At 30.9% G+C, this 7,645-nt stretch overlaps 1 long non-coding RNA gene across 2 annotated transcripts; it reads left to right on the top strand.

Moving 5' to 3' along the window:
* The first annotated feature begins 266 nt into the window (after window positions 1-266).
* Window positions 267-2,187, top strand: LOC148784451 (uncharacterized). Of its 2 annotated transcripts, XR_016063667.1 has the most exons (3): window positions 267-340; window positions 1,006-1,068; window positions 1,906-2,187. It is a non-coding gene; the product is annotated as an uncharacterized LOC148784451 (long non-coding RNA). The 2 variants fall into 2 exon arrangements; XR_016063666.1 differs by having other exon boundaries at window positions 1,006-2,187.
* Window positions 2,188-7,645: the final 5,458 nt, after the last annotated feature.

Genomic DNA, 7,645 nt, shown 5'->3' with positions numbered 1-7,645 from the left:
TATTAGAAATTTAAATTTTATTAATAAATAAATTATAGATTGAATTTGGGATATAATAAAACTTGAATGGACTAAATTGGAGTTCGTAATAATATTTGAAAGCTAATTATATTAATTAAGAAAATTAGGAAAGACGTAATAGTAATTATTAAAAAGAATTAAAAAAAAAAAAGGAAAAAAAAGGGGGTGGGCAGTGGCATGTGCTGCCACCGCCTCACCAACCATTAAACATATATATATGTATATTAATTGCACACACATGCACAATTACACTCACAAAACACACACACTCACATTTAACACACACACTAGACGCACACACCCATTTCGGAAAACAGAGGTACGGAAATTGTAATTTAATTTTTATTAATTTATATAATTATATTATTTAATTAGTTCGTTTATTAAATGTTGATTATATTAAGCGGTGAACTATTTAATCGGAGTATTTTATGATTTTGGCTATTTATATTAGTGTCAAATTAAATATCACAATTGCTATAAAAATGATATAGTTGGGTAATTAAAATATTAGATTTGTTAGATTTAATTATTACTATAGCTAATTTACACAATTCCATCGGAATGATTAACCAAATATGTAATTCTATGTATTATTGCTTAATTAAATTGTATAGCAACGGTAAATTGACAGAAAATTCGTAAAAATACTTCGGAAGTTATATTTTAGAAATATTATGTTATTAAATAGGAAAATGAGGTTTCAGTGGTAATATAATTTACGAATGTTATTAAAAACGATAGTTATGGATATATAAGGGGTTTGATTAAATGAATTCTTATGAATTTATTGATAAATTAAATATATATTTGAGGAGCTTAGAAAAAGGTAGCTATTTGAAAGAAATGGAAGAGGGGGTTGGACTTTAATATAAATTGAATATTAAAAGATTGATAGAAATGTACGAACATTATATAATAGGTTATTTAGAGTTTATGATATTCTATATATATGTTGATTATACGTATAACATTTTGTTATAGGACGTGACGACTAAGTAGAGGGTTGAGCAGTCCCTCGTGAATCGAAGTATTTTGGGATTTAAGGTAAGTATAGCTAATTGGATTTATATATATATGTGTGTGTGTGTAGTATTGTATATATTATATATATTGGTTTCTTGGATGCAATCATGGACTTGGCTTTATATTATTATACGTGGCTTTCGTATATTGATTGTTTACATAATTAGTTGTGGATTATTTGAATATCGGGGAAATTGTTACTATGTGGTATGTGATGGTAATGTAGGGATATGCGGGATATAATTATGTGATAATCATATAATTGATTGTTGATGAAATCTAATTGGGAGTTGTTATTGAGAAAGTGATTATTATAAAGAATAGAATGATGATTGTGAATGGAAATAAAAGATGATGCTTATCTAGTTGGAAACACAGTCAATGGTTTATGAAAATGTGATTGATATTGAGATATGAAAAATATGTGAATTAAGCTAGGTACCATGGCGCGTAGGGTACCGGGGTATTCCGGGGCAGCAGGGAATATCCTGTGCTTGTTAGCTACACACTGGGGTGGTGTGGGGGTACCATGTTTGTTTTGATGTCCTGTGCTATATTGCTACACAGCTGGAGTAAAAGAGTGTGGGGATATCACACGACGGGTATCCTGTGCTGTATATTATATGATGATGGCCGGCGAAACCATTGACTGATGTATACCAATTAGAGTAAGTGGGGCCCTTAGCTAATAAGATAATGTTGAATATTATGTCATAGATTGATTTATAATTGTGAGTAGGTATTACTGCTTATATTTGTTGTTGCTATTGATAATGACTGTTAGTCGATGTGACTGCATGTACGTGAAATTGTTGCCTGTGTATATATATAAACTGATCAGCTATACTTATTGAGTAGGCAGCTCATTCCTTGCCACGTACTTTTCAAGAGATAGGTCACACTGACTAGCCACATTGACTTTGAGCGGTGCCGTCGTCTTCATTAGGTGGGTCAGCCGTGACTTCTGAAGCCAAAGTTTTTATTTTTGGGTTGTAAATATTCTGGTCTTTTGTCGGGATTTGTGTTTAAAAGTTGTGGTATGATTTTTCTTGAGGTTATGTACACGAGAACATGTAGTGAGGGTAAATATTACTTTTGGTGATATCTAATACCTTTTGTGATATATATATTGCTGATAAATTAGAATTTATTTTACTGATTGAAATAGAATTACTTATAGAATGGATGTTGATTAAAGAAAGGATGAAATAGAAATGATTAGATGTAGCGAGTAAGGGGTGCTACATTATCTATTATAATTCTTGTTGCATCTTCTATTTTGTTTCACATATACTTATCACGTGTATAAAGATTATGTTATTAATTTTATCTAAGGAAAAGATTTTATACATGTCAAAATATATATGTGAAACTAAATAGAAGATGCAACAGGAATAGAAAATCCAATGTGAACACAGCCAGGAAAAATAGCAAAATGATGTGGAAAAAGTGATAAAAAATATAATTAAGAAGCATAAGATGTTTACGGTGTAGCACTCCTCTAGGAGTGTCAATGGCCGATTAGGCCAATGAACTTTATTTTGGCGCTTTCCCCATAGCCAGAATCGTTGGAAATACACTGGTGCAAGAAATTCTCTGGCAATCTATTCCTGTCAATCATCTTCAATTTTAGCTAATACGAACATAGTACAAGTATGAAAAAATTATATTTTTCTTCCCATAAAATAAAGCCGTCCACTTTTGGTCCCATTGGTTATGGAACTATCACTTTTGGTCGCTAACTTTCAAAACTTCGCACTTTTTGTCTCATGACACCTTTTCATTAGATAATTAACGAAAAAAACTACGTAATAGTTAAGTGCATGAGAACAAAAGTACTGTATTTTACCGTTGAAAACGTAAAGCGTGGGACCAAAAGTGAAAATGATCCTATCTAGTGGGACCAAAAGTGATATTTTGCCGTTGACCAACATGTACCATACCAGTTGACTAACGGCACGTGACAAGTCACGTGCTGTTTCCATCAGTTTTTAACGGTACGGGACTAAAAGTGTTAAAAAATTAGGGTTTTGGGACTACAAGTGTTGAGCACCTAAAGCGCGAGACCAAAAGTGAGAATGACCCTATTTAGTGGGACCAAAAGTGAAATTTTGCCTAATCGGACTAAAGTGAGAGTCATGTAATCAAGGAATCAAAAGTTTAAAGGCCCAACGATCACGTGTTTTCGTTAAAGTATCTAACAGAAAGGTGTAATGAGACCAAAAGTGTTACTTTTCATAAGTTACAGGGACAAAAGTGAAAATTCCATAACCAATGGGACAAAAAGTAGAAAGATCCAAAATTACGATACAAAAAATATTATTTTCCCAACATAGTATAAGTGACGAAAGACTCAAAAGAACTACAACTTTAATTACATTATGGATATTTAAGGAATAGTAGAATGTTAAATGGTTAAAATTACTAACTTACTGGACGAAAACATGCTATTTTCCCGACATAGTACAAGTAACAACAAGAATAACAACAACAACAACTAAAACGTTAAATGGTTAAAATTACTAAAAAGGAACATGCTTCACAAGAAGAAAAAAAGTGTACTCGCATAAGAGTAAATGATATTGGACACAAGCTAATCATGTGCAGAGGGGAAAAAATACAATTACATATATAAACAAGCAGATTTTAAAATAAGAAAAGTTCCGATTGATAGCTTAGTGAACTAATAACGTTGATTTTTGTTATTGGTTCTTCTCTGACATAGAGGGAGATTAAATTTCATAGTGCTGTTGTTAGTTATAAATTCTATTACATTCAAGTATACACGACATGTGTATAAAATCCTTCATACGATGAAATTAATCACATAATCTTTATATTAATGTGTGTATGTATGTTATGGAATAAAAACTACAACATGAATTGTAATAGAAAATTCAATCTGTATAAAAGGACACAACAACTGTTAAGGTTATGAGAACCTAACTTCAATCAATTGGAAATACTTATCTACCTTAAAAGTGTGAAATGGTTTAAGCTTCTGAACACAAAAACTTCTAACTTTGGCATGATCCACTAAATTAAACCATATATCCTTTCCAATCCGCCTCGCAAAATCTTCATCAGTCACAACCTAAAGACATCACCATCATTCTCTAATTAAAAGTCTGCTTAAAATGGAGACAATGAAATAGTAAAACTGTTACGAAGTAGAAGAACTGTCAATATAATTTACCTTTACAATCATGTACATATCAGCTTCTGCTTTGTTTTTCTTCTTTAGTTCTTTCTCTTTTTGCTCCCTCTTCTACCTCTCCTACACGAACAAAAAATTTTACTAATGCGAAATATTTAGAAAAAGAATAACTGGGTGTTTGGCTAAGCTTATAAGATGATCGAAATATTTTATAACATGTTTAGAACCCTATAAGCTCTTGAGAACCATTTAGGAATTTTTTATTTTTTTTTTGAAGAGCTCATGAGATCCTAAGTAAGATGTTTTGGATTCTTATAAGCTCTTTAAAAAAAGGTTAACTTCACCTATCTTTTTTTTAAAATATCTTATAAGTTCTTCAAATAATGTCCAAAAACAAAAACACACTCATAATTTTGTTTTTGTTAGTATTCTAGTTTTAACCTTCATATAATTTACACCCCCCCAAAACAAAATTATCTATTTGTATAATTTTAATTCTAAGAGTTTGATGATTTTTTTGGTTATTATTAGAGTATAAAAAGCGTCTGATAAACTATATTTTGCTATCCGAACTCCGACCATTTTTACACTTCGCTATAGAAATTTTTTTTTATGTCAACTTACCATATCAACTTTGAGAAATTAGTACTTTGTCATATATGATCGTCTTTTTATTAATTTTATGTTGGAAAAATATTGTATGTTGTGCATATGTGAAAAATATCATATCACATAACCCTTAAACATCACATGCGCACTGCATGTCATGTTTTTTCAATAAAAATCTTGGTTGAGAAATAGTTATAAATGGCAAAGTATAAAATTTTTTAAAGTTAAGATGGTAAGTTGACACAAAAAAAGTTTAGATGCTAATGTGTAAACGGTCATAGTACGGATGAAAAAATGTAATTAATCCAAAAGCTTATTATGTCAAACACTCTATTGTCATACAAGCTCAAGCATCATATTTATCCAAATAATTTAAGAACTTATTTTTAAAATAAGAATAAATATCTATAAAATCTTAAAATATCTTATAAGATCTAGAAGCATAAGATGTTCCAATTAAACTCAGCCAAACACCCTGTAAGTTTCTTTTATGAAAGCAAAAATGACTTGAGCTGATTTTTTATTAAACCTTAAGATGCTGAGAAATATCTCTGTCATCAATGTCGCAGAGTATTTTATCCTTGTCACTTTCACGTATGTACACCAGCATATAGGCATTAGACTGCCTTGAAAACTTGAGGGGGGCATTATCAGGATTTGTCGTCATTACATGCTGTCAAGACATAAATGAAAAGGTAAGAAAGTATCAACAAGTTTTAACAAAAGCAGGAAATATGAAAGGAAAACTTACTTTTTCTTGACCTCCATAAAGCTCGTCTAAAGCCATTACTATGTCTTCTTTTGTCACTCGTTCATCATCGAATTTATACCTGAAACCATTTAGAATGATTTCTTTATGTAGTTTGCAACGAGAGATCTACATGTAATCTATTGCTAAAAGCCGAAAACTTGCATTTTTAGGTCTCAAGAAAATAGCATTTTTTGTCGCATATGTTTGGGCCTTTTCCACATAGTCCCATTTGTTGTGATTCTCTCACATTGCATCCCATAAGTTCAAAGTTTTCTCATTTTTAGTCCTCATCATACTTTTTCGTACATTAATTAATGGTGTTGTTAGAAGGTTTTCAAGGAGGATTATGAGGGTTCCATTAATTATTGAACGAAAAATGTACCTAAGGACTAAAATTGAGAAAATTTTTAACTTATGGGATACAATGTGAGAAAATCGTAATAAATGGGACTAAAGTGAAAAAGGCCCTCACATATGGGACCAAAAATGCAATTTTTGCTTACATTTCACAAGTTAGTCTTTGGCAATATTTGGTCCCATTGTTTTTGAAATCACCATATTGCATTCTATAATTCCAAAAAGTTTTCAATTTTCATGTGAAGCCTTAATTCTATTAAATTTATTTCAGAAAAAAATTAATAGTGTACCAAAATCGCAAAGAGGCTAACTTGTAGGATGTGAAATTAATTTTTTCCTAAAAGCATTAATGGCCTAATAGAAACAAAGTGTGTCAAATGAAGCTAGTTAAGTTTAAGCTTCTCAGACAATAGAAAGCTAAAGAATATTTACAAATATAGATATGCATTTTTTTATGAATTAAATTCCATAATTAACTTAACACCACTAGTTGGATAGAGTTGGCCTTATGAAAGCATAATAGTGTCCGCCGTGCACTCCACCACGATGGACCAAAACACTGAAAAGAATAAAAATAGTCAGAATGAAAATGTAACCTAAAGTTTTGCAAGTGTGAAGAATAAGAAAATTTAGAGATGTTGCAATTTGAATAATAAAATAATCCCAATGGTCAATTTTCGATGGAACAAAATTTCTGTCCTATATTTTTTGAATTTTGGCATTTTAGTTCTTTATCTTTCTAGATTTGAAAAATAAGTCCTATCGCTTTCAATTTTTTAAAAATTTTGGTCCATAGAAATGGGAGCCAAAGTCCAAATTAAAGAAGAAGCATGTGTGAGGAATATGTTTTTCTCTGTCAACATTTACAAACTCCAATGGTTTAAGGACCAGAATTGAAGAAAATTACAATTTTACATGACATATTTGTTACACTGAAAAAATAAATGACTAAACCGTTATAATGCGAAAGATAGAGGATGAAAATTGCATCTAAGCTAAATAAAGTATAAAGAAAGGATTTGCCATTACAGAAATTACAGGTGTTAAAGCCAAAACCAAAAAATAAAAAAACCTTCTACTTGCCAAACAAATTAAAATGGGGTGGTGGAAACATCTATTTACTAACCTGTGAAGTGTATAGAGGTTGCACACTCTGCTATTAGCCTCAGGTGACAAGTATCTTCCATTATCTCTATCCAGATCAAGTTCAAGAGGAAACTCATAGCGGTCATTTATCTACATGTCATCAACATCAAATAAAAAATTATTCATATTACAAGAAACCCAAGTTGGATATGACTATTAATGCACCAATTAGTCAAAGTTTCAGTAGGTAGCCAGAACTCCCTTTGTGGCACATAATTTATTTTATTTTATTTATTTTGTTTAGTCAGACATTTGAAAACCCAAAAAGACATCCCCTTAGCATATTCCGACCAAATTTGGGGACTTTGATTGCTAGAGTCCTGAAATCGCACAAATAATACTAGTTAATTTCACTAAATTACCACCTCCATATTTGGGTGTTGTAAAAGTTCCATCCTCTAACATGAAAACAAAAATTTCAATTTAAGTTCTGGGATATTAGTCATTAGTTTTGGTAGGACATACGCAAGCAATAAATTTGACTATCATAAGAAGGCTATTTTTTATCGTATTTGATTCTAGTAAGAGAACTTGTCTAACATGCAATCTTGATAGTAATATATGTTATAGAACAAGAA

The sequence above is a fragment of the Sesamum indicum genome, linkage group LG13, assembly GCF_026168435.1.
Source record: "Sesamum indicum cultivar Baizhima isolate 11 linkage group LG13, ASM2616843v1, whole genome shotgun sequence".
In the NCBI taxonomy this organism is placed as follows: domain Eukaryota; kingdom Viridiplantae; phylum Streptophyta; class Magnoliopsida; order Lamiales; family Pedaliaceae; genus Sesamum; species Sesamum indicum.
The sequence above is the reverse complement of the archived record's forward strand: the minus strand, read 5'-3'. Positions and strand labels throughout refer to the sequence as shown.